The sequence below is a fragment of the Corvus moneduloides genome, chromosome 21 (assembly GCF_009650955.1).
Source record: "Corvus moneduloides isolate bCorMon1 chromosome 21, bCorMon1.pri, whole genome shotgun sequence".
Lineage (NCBI taxonomy): Eukaryota > Metazoa > Chordata > Aves > Passeriformes > Corvidae > Corvus > Corvus moneduloides.
In genome coordinates this window covers 9,346,300-9,363,713 of record NC_045496.1, presented here as the reverse complement: position 1 = coordinate 9,363,713, position 17,414 = coordinate 9,346,300, and the positions used below count along the sequence as shown (strand labels likewise).

The 17,414-nt window shown below is 47.8% G+C and overlaps 1 protein-coding gene across 7 annotated transcripts in view; it reads left to right on the top strand.

The window, feature by feature from the left end:
* EHMT1 (euchromatic histone lysine methyltransferase 1) overlaps positions 1-17,414 on the top strand; it is a 116,417-nt gene that overhangs the window by 18,688 nt on the left and 80,315 nt on the right. For 4 of the 7 annotated variants that reach the window (XM_032130658.1, XM_032130660.1, XM_032130669.1 and 1 more), the window contains exon 1: positions 552-576. The exons of the other annotated variants lie outside the window; for them this stretch is intronic. The gene's annotated coding sequence lies outside the window, so the exon portion shown is untranslated. Of the gene's footprint in view, positions 1-551; positions 577-17,414 lie in introns of those variants that run through there. 7 annotated transcript variants of the gene reach the window in all.

Genomic DNA, 17,414 nt, shown 5'->3' with positions numbered 1-17,414 from the left:
CATTAATGTACATATCTTTTTGTGTTTCTCCTTTCAGGTTGAGGGTTTGAGAAAGGTTTTTTTCTCTAAGAGCCGGGGAAGAGGGAGCTGTGTAATGATTTTATGGGTGACCTTCATGTTGTGGTTTCTTTTTTTCCTCCAGGCCAAAGTAATCCTATTTCCGTGCAAGGCCATACTGAGGCTCGGGCTGACTTTCTAGAGCTGGGGTAGAGCACCAGGGTGGCTTCGTGTTGAGTTAAATGATGAGAGGAGGTGAGGCCTTGCTGCTCGTTGAGCTGTGTTGGCAGAAGGGAGCTGAAAACACCTCGTCCTGTTTAGTTGTGAGCAGAACCCAGTGGGACTCGATCTATCATGCTTCTGTTGGGAAGAAAATGTGTGACAGGATTAGCTTTGCCTACAGAAGAATAGTCTTTTGCTTTTGATTATTATTATTATTTTGCTCCCCCTCCTCCCCATGCTTGAGGAGCTGCAATCCCGTGTCAGATGGGGGAAGGAAAACAATCCTTGAGCTATTTTGGCTTTGCTTTGAAGGCTGATGACTCTCGGCGTGTTGAGGAGGGATGCCTTGGCAGCCAGGTAAGTGTTGCAGGCACAGGGATTGTGTCAAGGTGAAACTGAGCCCCTTCCTCCCCAATCCCTGCTTTGTGGGAGCATCCTGGAGGAAGGGAAACCTCGGATAGTTCCTAATGAGCAAAGAGTGTTTTCTCTACTCTCCTCCAGAAGTGTGGGTGAAGGAGGATGTGATTTACCATCCCTGGTGCTTTGTATCAGCTTCCTCTGAACGCTGCACAAGCCATGGAGGGCCAACCTGGGGCTCCCAGGACGTCTGGGTGGCTTGATTTTTGTCAGGCTGCTCGAGCTGGGGGAGGCAGTGCTCCCCGGCCACGGCTCGTGTCCTTACCTCTCACAAGCATCGCTCTGATCCTTGGGGATGGTGAGGAAATGGAGGTGATCTGTCAGCAAAACTTGCCTGGCGTGGGGGCGGGGGTGGGGAAGGGCATTGTTTTGTTCTGTACCTGACTGGGATGAGTGGGAGCTGGAGGGGCTGGAGGTCACCCCTGGGCAGTCCCCCAGGACTGAGCGTGGCTGGAAGGAGGGCACACCCTTCCTCCCTCCAGGAGGGAATAATCACTGGTGCAACGCTGCCTGTGCCACTGCAAACCTCTGGCTCTGGGAGCAGTCCTGGTGTTGGCCGGTGTGAAATTTATATCCAGCGGCTTTTATCGGAAAATGGCTTCACGTTTCCTTGGTGTGGTGTGAAGAAGGGAATAACAATAATTCAATAATTTAGCAAATGTCGGTGGCTCCCACTAGGTTCGTCCTGAGGTTGCTGTCAGCTTCCATGTGATACCCAGGTGGATTCTAACACTGCTGGATGAGTTCAGAAGGGCAATTCTATTACAGACTTGGCTGAGCTTGAGATGCTGCAGATTTGAAGAAAATTTTGCCACCCCAACGTTGAGGTTTTTTTGCTTAGTCCCTCCTTCTTCCCCTCCTTTCCAGAAGCTCTGGCTAGCACAGACTGTCTGTTCTGTGGATGGTTTTAGGGAACATTGGTGGCTGTGTGCGTAGGGGGAATAATTAGCTACCAAATGCAAATAGATTGTTTCTTGCTGTTTCAAAATCATTGTAATTTCTATTGATGATGGGTTAATTATAACTTCATTTTGATGGGCGTGAGGGAAATGATAGAGATACAGCAATATAAATCTATATAGGGAGGGATGTTGTTGTCAGAATATTGTTTTGGAGATGATGGTGGGAACAAAGACTTGTGTCGTGGAGGACCACGGTTGTGTCAGGATTTGGTGGTGCTGCTTGTTTCTCAGTGGTGGATGAATGTTTTCTCTTTCACATATTTTAACTGATGCCAGTGATGTATCTGTCACCGTGACAAGGGGTTTTAGTTCAGAGAAAAATGATCAAATTCTATTTCAAAGCCCATTTGGTAGAAGGACTGGGAAGTAGTATTTTTGAGAAGCGAAGTTGAAAGCAAGAAAGTTAAAGGAAACCTTAAAAATCTGTGATCAGGGTATAACAAAATTGCATCTTTAGGCTCTGAGGTGTGTGGGTGGGGGCTGCTTTACCAGGCCAGGGCCCAGAGGCCCCGGGACACCAGGACTGGTCCTTGGTCTGGGACAAGGTGCTGGGCCCTGGCCTGGATCCATCATCTCATTCATTATTTCAGCCTCGCTGGGAAGAGTAATCAAGTTCATCCCTGAAATGGTTTGGAGCAGCTTTAAACATTTTCCTCCCATCTCCAGTCCCAGAATGGGGGAAAGGCTCAGCAAAGGGACAAAGGTGACACGTTCCTTAGTGCCATGGGTTTTGGCTCAAAGCAGAGGATAAAACCCTCATCCTCTTCTTGTTTTAGAGTAGAATGGGGGAGATGAGCTATTTTCAGTGGCTGAGGAGAGTCTCCAGCACAGAGGACCGTGCTTCAGCCTGACCAAGCCTTTGGTGGCCTGGGGCCTCGATGCCTCTGGATCGGAGCAGCTTTTGGGAGAGCCTCATCCCTCCTGTGCAGGGCTCCTCTCTTCCAGGGAGACATTCAGCTCCTTTCCAGCAAGCCCTGGAACTGACAAGTCTGGAAGGAAGAAAATAGCTACGACCAAATTTAATTTCAGTTTGTGGGTTTGTTCTTGGGCTCTGCCAGAGGAGTTCTGCAGGTCCCCACTGGGTGCTCCCATGGAGTGGGGGCCTCTCTCTCCTTGCAAACCCCGAGCACTCTGGTGTGGCTGAGCCGAGGGAGGTTCTTCATCCCATGGAACTGTGTCCAGTGCCTGCTGCAGGGTGTGGGATGTGCAGGGAATGCAGGGCAGGGACTCCTGGATGCTTTTTTGAGATGGGTAACTTGGACTTTGCAGGAGGATTCATTGCTTGAATTTGCACATTCCTGTCTTTAGATTTGTGTGAAAAGTTCTGCCTGTGTGGCCAGTTTTGTCTCTTTCTCCACCAGCACAGCTTTGTTCAGTGGAGGAACTGAAACCTCAATTTGGGACTTGCTCACCTTTTTGGTATCGTATCAGCCCAGGACTGTATTCAAACCAGAAAGAACAAGATGGAACTGAATCCTACAGGTGTACCTAAAAAAACCTCGTGCAACCTTGGCAATCCCAGGGAGGAGGAAGTGACTGCTGGATGTACGTGGCATGCAAGTCCCAGTCTTTAATAATCAAATGGTGGCCACTTCAAAGCCTGGTGGCTTTGCTTCTCTCCCTTCCAACTGCTTCAGCCAGCCTGGACTCAAATGGCAATGCCTTTAAGAGGAGACATTATGACATGAGCCTTGTAATTATTGGCTGTGATGAATCTTCTCTGTGGGGATGCTGGGTGGAAGGGTTTGCTGTCACGCACAGCATTTCTCCACCTTCAGAGGAGTTTTATTTCCTGCTCTCCTGCCTTCCTGGCCAGTTTGAAATGTAACTTATGGCTGAATTTTGGATTCCTTAACACCCTGGGCTCAGTCCTTGCTGCTGCATCCTTGTTTGGTGTCCTTTGGCAGTACTATCCACCTGCCCAAACGCTCCTGGGTGAAGCAGGGAAGGGTCTTGGAGCATCCTGTGCTCCTTGGAGCTGATGGAGCCCTGCATGGAGAGAGGACCTGAGCAAGCCTGAAAGCACCAGCTGGCAGAGGGGACTCCTTACCCACTTTTCCCTGAGGATTAGTGAGTGAAGTTACAGACACGGGAAGGAGCTGCGATTTTTAACCCAGATGTGAAATTATAGAGTAACTCCGTTCCTATGGTGGATGGGATTTAATGCATCGACCAGCGCAGAGGACATCTGGGTTTCTGAGGGTGACAGAAGCAGTGCACAGGGTACATCATGCTGGGAAAAATACGGTTGTGGGAAAGGGAAGATGGAAGAAAAATCCTGCTTTAAGGACCTGCAGGGGAGAGGTGGAGTTAAACAGAGCTGGGAGAGAGCAGAAACGCAGGAAAGAGGGCTGTAAGGAGAGGTCTGGGAGGGAGGGATGGATGGATGGATGGATGGATGGATGGGGTTTGAAGGTGGTGGTGAAGTGATTTGGTGGCTCCTAAAAACCCAAAAAGGCAGCGAAAGGAGGAGGAAACAAACTGCAGGTGATTCTTCAGGTGCTGTCAAGTCTGTGACCTACTTGCTGCCACAGTGCTCTGCAGCTGGAGGAGCACACAGAAGAAATGGCTGTGCCCTGTGGGAAGCACAGGGTGCTGGGAGGTGCAGGAGCTCTTCCCAGTGGTGCTTCCTCCAGCTGCTGGGATGTGGCTGTGCCAGGGCACCTGGAGTTTGTGACTGGAGGAAGGACAGGGAGCGGTTGGAGCCATTTCCTGCTGGAGGGAGACAGTGCTGGATCCTGGAACCAGGCTCAGATTTGTGAGCTGCCATGAACACGTGTGCTCCTGGATGCTGGAGATCCTTCCCTTAGGGATGTGGAGCACTGGAAAACTGGCCTGTGTGGGGACATGGCTCACCCAGACACCCTGGACAGTGGGGATTATTCATCCCCCACCTCCTCATAATCCATCGCAAACTGAAAGTCTGCCTTCTCCTGCTTCTGCTCCTCCAGGAGCCCCCACTAACCTGATCATTCTTAATCTTGTGTTATTTTCCAGATCATCAATTTGATTTCTCAGTACTTCTGCAGTCCTTAGTGTTCCTGGGAATCTGTGCCTCCATCAATTATCTCTGTTTCTTTTCGAGGCTGTAGCAACCTTGAACCACAGTCTCCATCCTATTTTTGTAACTCATTCTGCTTATTAGAGGAGTCCTCCAGAAATAACTCTCCAGTTCTTACCAAGATACCCCACATTTTTCTCAGTAAATAATTTCATCTCTTGCTAATACGAACTTGAAGGCTCTCCTCTTCCTTTTGTTGCTTTCTCCCTCTGGGGTTTGGGAGTGAAATACCTTTAATTTAATCCATATATGTAGGTGTACATGTGTGTCACAGGGTGTCAGAGCCTCCTTTAACCACGTTAATTGTGATGCTGAACATCTGCTGCCAAAGGCTGGTGTCCAGTAGTGGCTGCCTCAGATTTACCTCTGGTCCAAATGAGGTTGGGAAGTGGCCTCTGTATCTTTTTGGGGGGGCTGTTCTGATTTGCTGTATTAAATAAATATATAAAGTGGCTCTAAGAGTGAAATGCCAGCCTTCCTTCTGCTGAAGGCATAGAGGCAGTGATTAGTGAGTCAGCAGTCCAAGGTTAACTCCAAAACTTCTGCACTTCCCTTGCAAACTCCACCCCAGGAAATAATTTCTCTGGAAAGGAAAATGAAAGAAACCTGTCTTCTGTTTTTCAGAAGTTGTGAATTGTGCTCTTGTTTAAGCTGATTATTTTATTTATTCCAATAATCCTCTCTTCCAGAATAAAGGAAAATTAATTGTCTTCCTATTTCCATAATGGTTTGCCCTTCAGACAGTTGCCAGGCAAAGTGCTTAAAACTGAAATGAAAAGATGGTGAATGCTTAAAATCATGGAGCTACTGTAGGAACATGTTTGTATTTAATAGGGTGGTATCACACAGTCCCAGAGTGTTATTTGCTCTGGGTTCTGGAGGATTATGAGGGTTTTTTTTTTGCTTCTGCATATGAAAATGGGGTCAAGCCTGCTGTGGTAGATAGTGCAAGTCTTAGGTAGGATTTTGCTGGAGAGATGGACTGCCTGCAGCTGAGACCCTAAAATTATCCAGCATTAATGGGGAGAGTTGTCATTGGGCTTGATTGTGTTTGTCTGCAGGGGCAGTGCCTGGAGATGGGCAAGGACTTCCTTCCTTTCAGGTGTGATGGGACAAGATTTTCCCTGCTGGAGCTTTTCACTGACACCTACCTGGCTCTTGGTTATTTTAAACTCTGTCTGGCTAAAAAAAAAGTTACCTGATTAGTATGGGAAAATGCTGGAATGTTTCCTTAAAAGGCTCCAGAGTGATGCAATATTCAGTGCTGAATCTCAGAGCTAAATGAGTGCCTTGGTGGGTGCGTTGGTTGGGGAAGGGAGTTCTGTGTTTTATCACCCAACACATTTATTTTTCATCCCAGGTCTGCTCTGGGGAAGGTGCTGTGGGAGCACTGACAGAGCTCCAGCCTCCAGGTCAGCATCAGGGCAGTGCTGGATCTCCCCTCTGCTTTGCTTTCTTGTTTTATCCAAACAAGTTTTGGGAAATCAGTAAAAACCTGGAGCTGAGGATGGTTGTGCTTCCAGTGGAGTTTACCCTGAGGGTGGGTGAAGAGAAAAAGCCCAGTGTGGTAACCTGAGAGTCTTGTGTGATGACCAGGGTTTGTTGCCCAGTCATTCATGTCCCCACAAGCCTTGCACATCCAGGTGGGGCTCCCAGGCACAGGGACAGTGGAGGTGGAGCTCGTCTCCTCTGTATCCAGGGAAAAGCTGCTGGCACTGGATGTGGCCCTGGCTCATTCCTCACCTCGCAGCGTGACTGGAGGCGTGGGGCAGTTCCAGCGTTGTGTGTCCACACAAGAAACCAGGTGGGAATAAATTCCTCATATCTCTCCCATGTTTCCCTCTCCCCTTATGTGAAACTGCTCTGAAGGAGCAGAGTGTAATCCATCACAGAAGAGAGAAGGGCAGGAGTTAATTCATTTTCATGATCTCTCCGTAGCACTTAGTCCAGCTAATAGTGAATTGTCGTGCTTGGCTGCTGCCTAATCCCATAAGGGACCCACAGGGAGAGGGCTGGGCAGGAAGGACCCTGGGTATTTCCATTAGCTGAGGAGCACATGAGATCATCTGCTCCATTTCCAGCTAGTTTTGAGCTGCCATCTCAAGCAGGAGAACAACAGGGGCATCTCAACACCACCCAGCTCCGGGAGACCACCGTGCCCAGGTGGGACAGTGGCTCATCACCCGAGTGTCCCTGAGCACAGGGCAGGGGAGGGAGCCTCTCCTGCTTAGAGGGAGTTTAGGGAATATAAAACCAGGTGTGTGAGCAACCTCCCCAGGTCTCACCTGCAAAAACATTGCAGCAATGTTTTGTTTTCCTTGAAACATCATAAACCCAGCAGGGGAACTCATTACCACGAGTCCCCACAGACTTTGATTTTGCCAAACATTGATTTCAAATCACTCTCCCTCCTCTTAATAGGGGAGATCTCTCTCCTCTCCCTGTGCAGACATCTTAGGAAGGTGTAGGTGTGGGCTGCAGCAGAAACCTGCCCAGTTTTGTTCGTTCTGTAGCTGCTAGGGATTGCTGTTTCTTGCTGTTGGTGCCTTTGGCTCGTGCATAGCATGGAAGAAGTTATCCCAGACAGAGAACACCCATGTGGCCAGCTCCTGTCAGTCGAAAGCTGCTGTTGATTTCAGTATTTTAGGCTCAGTCCCTTCAATCCCAGATGGAGCTGTATTTGCAGCTAGTACACACCCATACAGTTCATTGAGGGAGGTGAAAATGCTCCAATTTGCAGCAGTTATGGCCCCGATCCGTGGGCAGTGTCAGCTCCCTGTGCACGACGTGGGGAGAGGAGCCTGGATGCGTCAGTCACGCACTCGTGTAAAATAGCTCCCTGCTTGCTGCTGTGGCTGCCAGAAGGACTTTTGAAACGGCAAAGGTTGTGAAATCATGGCAGGAAACACCAGAGGCCGGAGCTGGGCCAGAGGAGGAGCTGCCCCTTCCTACGGCACAGCCAGGACTGGAAAAGTGAGCGTTTGTGGCTTTATTTTTGCAAGACCCCTTCCTTGTGCTGCAGGCACTCCGTGTGCCAGGCCTGTAGGCCTCTTTCAAATGGCAGGAGTTTCACAGATGTAGCCTTTGCTCCTGCTCTTTGATGCTCTGTGCAGCAGGAGCTGTGTTTGGGACCTGGGGGCTGTTACCTCTCCCAGGAGACAAAACAGCTTTTGAAAATTAATAACTGTTTTCTAGTCCCCACCACTGTACTGGTAATCATGTGCTTTTGTCTCCTGCTCCTCCCTGCGGGAGTTTTTGCCTTTCCTGGGTCTCATTCTGATCCCTTATTGCAAATATAAATCCTGGACTGGTGCTGAAATGAGTTGTCTGATGCTCTGCATCATCTGTGGCTGTCCAGGGAGGGAAGGAGCTGGTTAATGTGTTAAACATTTTGCTTTGGACAAGGGCACCCAATCTCCCTTTCTCTGTGTCCGGTCTGGCTGAAGGAAGAGAAATTTATCACATGTGGGCATTATAAAGCATTGGAAGGGGCTGCCTAGGGCAGTGGTGGAGTAACCATCACTGGAAGTGTTCAAAAACCATGTGGATGTGGGACTTGGGGACACAGGTTAGTGGTGAACATGGGGGTGGTTGGATCTGATGATCTTAGAGGTGTTTCCCAGCCTTAATGATTCTGTGATTTTCTCACGGCGCTGTGGTTAGGATTGATTATTGCACAGCATTTCCCTCATCCTGTCCCCTCCCAGCACGTCAGGTCAGTGTCACATCTGCACAGGGGGTGGATGGAGGGGGCTGACAGATCCCCATCGTTACCCAGGAGCCTGTAAAGGAACGTTTAGCACTGGCAGGATCACCATGGGTTCTGGTTTCCATCCTCTGGAGCTCATGGACAAGAAAATCGCAGAATCCCAGGCTGGTTTGGGTTGGAAGGGACCTTCCAGATCATCTCATTCCAACCCCTATGCAGGGACACCTTCCCCCAACCCAGGCTGCTCCAAGCCCCAATGTCCAGCCTGGCCTTGGGCACTGCCAGGGATCCAGGGGCAGCCCCAGCTGCTCTGGGCACCCTGTGCCAGGGCCTGCCAGGGAACAATTCCTTCCCAAGATCCCAGCTAAACCTACTCTGCTTCAGTTTGAAGCCATTCCCCCTTGTCCTGTCACTAAATAATAAAACTGCTGAAGAGCAGGTGTTGGTGGGTGCTCCCTGCTTGTGCAGCTCCCTCAGGAAACCCCTTCCTAGTCCTGCTGTTTGCTGGGAACAACTTCTTCCCACTGTCCATGGAATGGCCTGGTCTGACTGGTTTTTTTTTTTGGGCACCTTTGCTGGTGTCCCAGGATGGCAGCTCCATCCTGGTCCCTTGGGGAACTTCAGGAGGAGAGGAATTCACAATGTAGACTGCATCTCTATAAAGAAAATACAGTTTTTTCTGTAAGTTTTGTAAGATCATTGCTGCTGTTTGCTCTGAATGCTGTACTGTGCCTCTTCATGGTTGTGGCTTCCTTTATCTCCTCACACCTGTAATGTCAAAGCACTAAGCATGAACTTTAACTATAAAATTTGAGCCATCTGGGACTGGGGGTGGGGAGGAAGGGGAGGAGTTGCTTCCAAAAATCTGGTTAAAAATCAAGCTGCTGGATTTTGAGTGACAGTTCAGTCATAGCTGCTTTTTCCTGTTTACTTTTCCTTGGGATTTGGAAACTCACACAGGGCCTGGATGCTGCACTAGGAGATGGACACCTAAATTTGTGGTGTTTGCTATTGGTTCTTTCTTTGGAGAGGGAACTGGAGTAATAGATATTTATATATATATATAATATATCGAATTGACTGAACAAACTCCTCTTACCAAGTCCCTGCTGCATTTTGAAGCAGGTGGAAGAGTTGCCATGGCTGCAGTGATGGTTATTGGGCCTTTTTGAGGTTTCCACGGCTCAAAAAGAATAAAAAAAAAAAAGATGATTTAGATTTAGGGAAACACCACCAACAAAACCCCCCAAAACAAACAAATCTTTATCACATTTCCAATCTTCCATCTCCCCCCCAGTTCCAAATGTGCTTTTTAAAGAGTTTCAAATGCTTGTTGGCATAGAAACTGCAGAATGGAAGTGAAGCATGCAAATGTAAAAGGAGCCATTCTGCTGAGCAACATGGCCTGAGCCTCTGCAAAGCTGACTGAAATCTTTTACGCGGCAAAGAAAATTGTCCAGATGTTGCTTGAATTATAATGGCACTAAATATTTCAGTTTTTCAATTTACATAAATCCAAAGAGGCTTGAAATGTAGGCAGTGCAGCTCCATTACCAGTGGGCTTTCTTTTCTTATGAAAGAATTTGTAGTCCAAAAATATTACTAAAATGTGTTTGGCTCCGAGTAGTGCCAAATCCTCATTAAAACATGTGGATATTTCTGTGGTTTAATCTGTTAGAAATGCATTCAGGATCCAGTTATGTTAAATTAAGCAACAATATTGGCCTGGATGTTGTTTGAAATATTAAATGTGGCAGTCGGAACACCAAGCAAAATGTTTGCACATTTTAATCGCTCGATGAGCAATTTTTTAAAATATATTTTATTCCAAGGAATGATCAAGAGTGCTTAAAAACTGTCCCTGCTCTCCTTGAGCTGCTTCCTTCCCCCTGCCAGGCTCTGGGAGCAGCACAGGATCCTGACTCCTCCGTCCCACCGTGGGATGAGGATGGATTTGTGTTGTGCCAGGAGGATGCTGCTCCTTTGAGCATCTTCGTCACCCTCTTCCACGCTGTGGAACTTCTGGATAAACCCATGTAGGCTTCTTGTTGGGAATGTAAAAACCCAGCATGGCCTGAGGGATTTGTCACCCCAGACTTGCCCTACGAGGTTTTTCCTGCTGATGCTTCGCTCTCTTGGGGTTTCCCAAAGATTTCCTGGGACCAAACACCTCTGAACTTGCCTGGCTCCTGGTTAGTTTATCCCTGTGCTGGTGGCTCTGGCAGGATGGAGGCTCTGTGCTCTGAAAGTGCTGTGGCAGGAGGGCTCCTTCCCAGCACGGAAAGCCATGGATTGCAAGGACACTTTGACTTGCTGAGGAATTCTTTCCTATTTATTTCCCCCCTCCGAGGTTTTAATTGCCCCATGGTAAGGCCAGTCCTTCTTCCTGCTTTAATGCAGCCAAGCCAAGGAGGGAATTTGCAGTTGGGAATGTGGGAGTGGCACAGGGAGCCATGAAACTCTGCCTGTGCCCTAGGACACGTTCATAATACATGTGGGGTATAGAAAATATCCCTGTGGGAGGGTTTCTAACGGGGCAGGAGGGGCTGTTTGATTTTAAATCTGACACATTGCCAAAGCAATTCTACACTGGCGCCTTTGTAACCCTCATTTAAAGTTAAAAACGAGGGAAGTGGGGTATATAGGCAGGTTTTCTGAAGTCTTTGGTTTTGGGGCTTTTTGAATTGCATGGCAGCTTGTGCTGCATCAAAACCAGAGCAGGATGGTTCTGCCTGTACCTGTGTGTGACTCTTTGGCATTCACACCTCTGTTGTCAGGCATCAAAAGGGGTAGAAGATTGGTGGGCTCAAAAAGTTTAGCCAGGTTTGACTTTGCCTTTTTAGTATAACGTTCATACTTTTCTATGGGATAGTTTTGCAGCTTTGTTTTTTTTAAAAAAAACCCCTCCAAACCCTGAAGTTCAGTGCAATTTTCTTTATTATTTTAATTTCAAGCATATGCAGAGTTATATATATATATTAAAAAGTCAAGCTATATATATATCTATATCTGATGATAAATGGGGATGGTTAATGATTCATGATGGAAGAAAGCAAGTGAAAGTAGAAGGCACAGTGGAATGGGGTCATTGCTGAAAATGTCTTCTGCAAAAGCAAATGGGAACGCTGGGGAGGGCAGGCAGAGCTCCAGAGTGGGAAGGGAATCAGCAGCAATCCCAATTTTGGCTGGGTTTTGTGGCTCTGGAATGCACCACGTGGAGGGTTCCACCAACACCGAGGGGTAGATTTTGTGTTGTGGTAAGTCTGGAAGGCCTGAGCTCGGTGGAATTTGGTTCTCCCTGCAAAATTTGGCTTTCACCTCTAGAAAAATTCATGACAAAATATTTGATGAATTTTTCGGCGGGACACAGGCTGAGTTGACCTTAATTTTGGAAGGATCTTGTTGCAACACAGCTGTGCAAATCAGCACAGCTGGATCCACGGGGAAGTAGCTCTTTAAAACAAAATGATGGCAACAACCCCCCTTCTTCCCAAGCAGACTGACTGAAGGTGAAGTCAGCTGCTGAGAGCAGGGCGGCGTTACTGGGGTTGCAATGGGGTGTAAGAACCTGGGAAAAACAAATGGATACGAATCCCTTGAATTACTGGACTTGGCTCCTTGCCTCCCTGCAGAGTTAGTCCTGCTGTACAAACACCTGGCATTTATTTAGGCTGGTGTGGAGGGATGATGCTGTTGAAGGAAGATTTGTGTGTACTTGTGGGTTTTTTGCTTGTGCATCGCAGTGGATGCAGCCTCGTCTTGAGTTTTTTGAGTCAAACTTGGATTTGTGGTATCCATTCATTCCCTTGGGAATGGGGTATGTTTAGATTCACAGAGGGATGTGCAGGGCTTTACAGGATCTTCTGCAAGGCTTTTTTCAGTGTGGAGAGGAAGAGGAGTGTTAGATGCAGTTTGAAATGACAGGCACCTTGGGCTGCTTTAGAGCTGATCCTTAACTCTGCTCCTTCTAAAAAAGGATTTAGGAAAAAAAAGTATTAGTGCTCCAGGCAGGTCACAGCATATTGACCTGTAAACATCCAGCCTTGCAGGTTTTCCACACGTCAGGAAAGGGGAATATCAGAAATACTGCAGTGGTGGTGGCTGTACCTGAGGGATATTCCCTTTATACCCACCTGCCTGAGCGGGGCTTTCCCTCCTCCTTCCTTAAGGGAGGGAAAAATGCCACGGAGTGATTCTGCTGCTGGGATGGGAATATTGTGCTTGAGGCTTAGAAGCATTTGTGTTTATCTCAGGTGCCTGCTGATAGACCTGATCCAGGAAGGAGGGGACAGGACAGCTGGGAGGGTCCCTCTCTGTTGCCTCGGGGCTGCCAATGCAGAATAGGGAAGGGTGCACATCCAGGGAAAAGATGATGAAGGATTTGACTTCCTCCCAGGGTTTTTGCTTTGAAACACTGTATCCCTGAGCCTAAATGAGGGCACTTCTATTTGGAAGCCTTCCCATGAGTGGGATTGTTCTGGAGTGCCCTGAGCAAGCCCCATCCATGCCTGCAGCTCCTAGTACTCTCCCAGTGCAGAGCCACAGCTCCCATGGGATCTGTCCTGAGAGCTGAGCACACCAAGGAGGCAGTAAAAGCTGGGTGATGTTTGCCAGGTGATGCAGCAGCTCTGGGCTCCAATCTCAGCGTCTGGAGAAGGATCACCCCACAGACTGTGGATTTGGGGAATGTGCTGTGGTGATGCCGTGAAGATCCCCCCTCTGCTCCTGGGGTCTGGCTGGGTATCCTCAGCTCTCACAGGCAGGGAATCCTGGAGATCTTCTTTGGAGGGCCATATTCTGCCCCCCTGGCTGGTTTTTCTTGGCTTTTGCATGAAAACACTGCTGCAGCTCCATTCCCCAAGTGCAGCAGAGTCATTATTGAAGCTGCCTTGGTGCACTGCTCTGGGCCTGGCTTTGTGGTTGTGATGCAGCTGCTGAAAAGTTTCACGTGAAACTCCAGAGCTTCCAGCCACCAAGTTAATGTCTTACAAAACTGCTGGAGGAAGGGAAGCTGACTCCAGCAGTCCTTGAGTTTGTTTAACTGGAGCTCAGGGGTGATCAAGGCTGGCATTTGGCTTCCTGTTGCAGAACAGAAATAGTCAGGATTTTTTTTTTCCCTCATTGCCCGTCTGCTTTTATTTTATTTTATTTTTGGTATTGTCACCAAACCAGAACTAATGACTTCTGCTTGTTCTTTCTCTGGGGTGAGGCTGTATGACAGTGGAGGAGAAGCTTCCAAAAGTCCATCATACTTTTGATGCACATTTGAATTCAGCAGATCGGCACTGGGAGGGAGAGTCTGGGCCCTGCACAGCCCTTTCCTGTTTCTTGTGTAATAAAAATAGTGCAAATGGTCTTTTTCTCTGTGAGCAGAACTTCTCCCTGGTAGAATCCTGCCTTCCCTTGCTTTGCTTCCCAAACAGATTCTGGTTGCTGTGGCCAAGAGTGGGCAGAGGAGGAGAGGGGCTGCTGGGCAGACGTTCTGCAAAGTTCATCTTTCCCAATCTCTGGTTCACAGCTCTGAGAGCTGCTTGTTATTGCAGCATTTTGTGGTTTGTTTGGCTTTTTCTTCCTAGTGTTTCACTGTATTTTGAGTCCTTCAGTTTAAAATGTTAACAAAATGAAGCTCTGTGCCTCCTTGTGAGGCAAATGAATGGGTTTTATACAGGGGGGTGGGAAGGGGGGAGAACTGGAGGGAAGTTATTTTTGAAAGAGTGGTTTAATTTTTGATGTGAAACCACTGCCTAATCTTCAAGTGAATGGACCATTTGCATCTTGCTGTAATGTCTGCACATGGGGAGGAGATGCTCTCCTAGAAGAATGGTTTGGAGCTGGGCCAGGGAGGTTCAGGTTGGATATCAGGGAAAGGTTCTTCCCCCAGAGGGTGCTGGGCACTGCCCAGGCTCCCCAGGGAATGGGCACGGCCCCGAGGCTGCCAGAGCTCCAGGAGTGTTTGGACAGCGCTGCCAGGGATGCCCAGGGTGGGGCTGTTGGGGGGTCTGTGCAGGGCCAGGGGCTGGGCTGGATGATCCTGGTGGGTCCCTTCAACTCAGGACAGTCTGTGATTCTAAAAGTAGATTTGAAAAACTTTGTCTGAGCTGGCCACTCAAAATCAGTGTGTGACTTTTGATTTAATTTTTTTTTGTTGTTCTACAGAGCCTTCCTGTGGGAAAGCATCACAATGAGCTTGTCAGTCTTAGCCTTGAGCTCCCCAGAATGCCTTCGCCTCTTGTCTTTCAGAATACAGCAAGGCTGTAGTGTTGTGGCTCTGGGAGCCCAAGGAAATAGGATGGTTTAATGCTTCAGATATTAAAATAAATCCCATGAGTGTCATCCCAAATTCAAACCCGAGTTCTGAGGTCTCCAGACACACCTGGGGCTCACAGCATCCATCAGCTCATTGTCCCTCCCAAACCCACAGCGTTTAAACTGATAGGAAGTGGTGTCATCTCCCTCTATTTCCACATTTCCTTTTGTTTGGTCCCATCTTTTCACCCCAGCCTTTGCCAGGTGTTTCATGCATCTGCGTTAAAACCCCATAACGGAGCTCATGCCCTTGCCCCAGGGGCTTGACTTGCAGCCCAGTTATCTGACAAAACATTTCTAAGGAACTTCTGGGAATTTATTGCTCCTGTTGGTCGATTCCAACGTGTCTGACTCCTTTTATGAGTCTGGCCTGTGTCCTGGTGTCACAGATTCACCCACGTGGCATCCACCCACTTTCAAACTTGGCAACGGGCATAAAGAGCTCCTCAGTGATTGCAAGGTCACTGTTCTGCATAAATATTTCCCCTCCCCTCCAAAAACTTGTTGGTTAAGGGAATATCAGACAGAGGGAGAAAATACTGACATGTTTGTTACGTACATGATGTGGTTTGGGGTTTTCTGGTTGTTTTTAAATAATGGAGGATTTTTTTCAAGGGAGCTTGAAGTGCTCAAACTTCACTGGAATTTAAATTTGACTCATCCCATATGGACTGTCCAGACACATTCCTTGCTGGCCCAGCTTGGCCAGTTGAGGTGACTCAGTAAATCAGCAGCAGAGCATGACTTCACATCCAGTTCTCCTGTATCCTGTTCCTCTGCTCTGTTTGTGAAGGACCACTCCAGAAATTTTTGGCACTTAATTCTCCAAACCTTGAGTTTTCCCATCTGCGAAAGTGGATACATTAATATTGCCTGCTATTCCCATCTCTTATTATAAATTGCTTTATAAAGTCCTAGTTCTTTTTATTGTTACAATATCTCTAAGCAAATCACCATGTATCTCTCAGATTCTTTTTTACCTGGTGATGTTTAGATGTTTTTTCAGTACTTGCTCTGCTTTTGATGAGGAAGAACTAGGTGGCTTTTCTTGGTCTTCCCCCAGAATTCATTCAACAGTCTCCAAAACTCCTTGAGACTGTGGCATTGGTTGGAATAAAATGTAGTAATTACAATACTTGGTAAAGGGTGCACATTGTTGTTGGGTGTGGGGGATTTGCTTCCAGGATTCCCCGACAGCAGCAGGAATTAAACACTGAGCTGGTGGTGCTGAGTGCTCTTCAAGTCAATGTACTGAACAGAGATTTTAATTTTTCAAGCTCGAGGGTGAGACCCTGTGGGAGTTCTGCTGGACATTTGCAGGGTTTGGGGTTTTGGTGCCTTTTGTTTACAGACTGCCCCCCAGGTGATTGGTCCTACTGTGGGCATGTTGAAGAGGAGAGCAAGGCTGCTCTGTCAGGGAAGTGGCCTTGCCAAGCTCGGAACCCCTTCGGAATACCTGGAATGTTGGAGTTCCAAGGCCTGAAGTGTGAAGCATCCAAGGTTCACATCAGATTTAGTGCTGGCCATTTGCTCCAGTATCAACTCTGGAATTCTCCAGGGAGAGGGAACGGCGAGGCTTTGTTCCTTATGTGGAGGAAGGAGACTGTTCTTGTTCTGTCACCTCCTGTTTGTGCAGCTCCCATGGCTTTTTCTATCCAGTGATCCTAACAGGAACAGGAGAAGTTTGGGGCTCTGTTCCCTTGGATGTGAAGATCACCTTCTCAGGTAGAGATTGCAACCCAGGCATGCTGAGAATGACGTCTGTGCTGAGCAGGCCTCGGGGAGAGTGTGTTTGAGGAGCCATAATTTTGTTTGCTGTTCTCAACGTGGTCCATTTTACTCCGTCTCTGACGGATTTGTGAGAGGTGCTGAGCTCCTGACAGAGGCTCCGGAGGGTGGGGGCACCGACTCCCTTTGTAAATGAGCCTATGGATAACTCAGCTCTGACACTTTTGCCCTCCCTCCTGTTTCATGCCCTCACAGAGAGGTTGTGTGTCATTGCTTTAGGATTTACTGCCCTCCCTGGGAGGATCTGGTGGGAGTGGGTCTGGGAGAAGAGTTATGGCTGCACAGAAAGTCTGGCTTCCCACTTCCCTACTGTGTGTCTAGGGGAAAAGTTGGGCTTAAAACTGCCAAAACGCATTTACAAGATGTTATCACTTTTCTATTTTATTAAGCTTGTGTTGACTCTTCAGGCTGTGTTGGAGGCAGGTGTGTTTGAGCTGTGTCTCCTTTGGAGAGATGTGGCAGGAGCAGGACAGGATTTCCCTCTTAGATTGCTCCTCCACTGGAGCCACCATCCCTAGCCCAGGGTAAACAAATCACTCTGGTTTTTGTTGTTTTTTTTCTACCTGTCCCCAAGGAAACAATATAAATGCCATGCCTCGAGTGTGCATCCATTGAGGGAAAACAGGTTTTTAAATAGTAATGAACTCTGGTTTTCCCTTAGTGCAGCAAACCAATGGTTCATTAGTGAAATACATTAATAATTCTCTTATGAACCGTGTTGGTAGGTGAATCTGCTTTAATTCCTTTGTATCAGAAAGAGCTGCAGGTATGGATGTCTTCGTTACATAAAATAAAAAAAAGGGAAGAAAGCAATGCTTGCAAATTAGTCTTTGTTTCCAAGGAAACAAATTTGACATGCTTGAGCTGTGCGAGATGCAAACACCGCTCGATTCAGCAGACATGCCTCGGGATTTTATGGTCTGAATATTATTTTTAAACTACCTTCAATTTC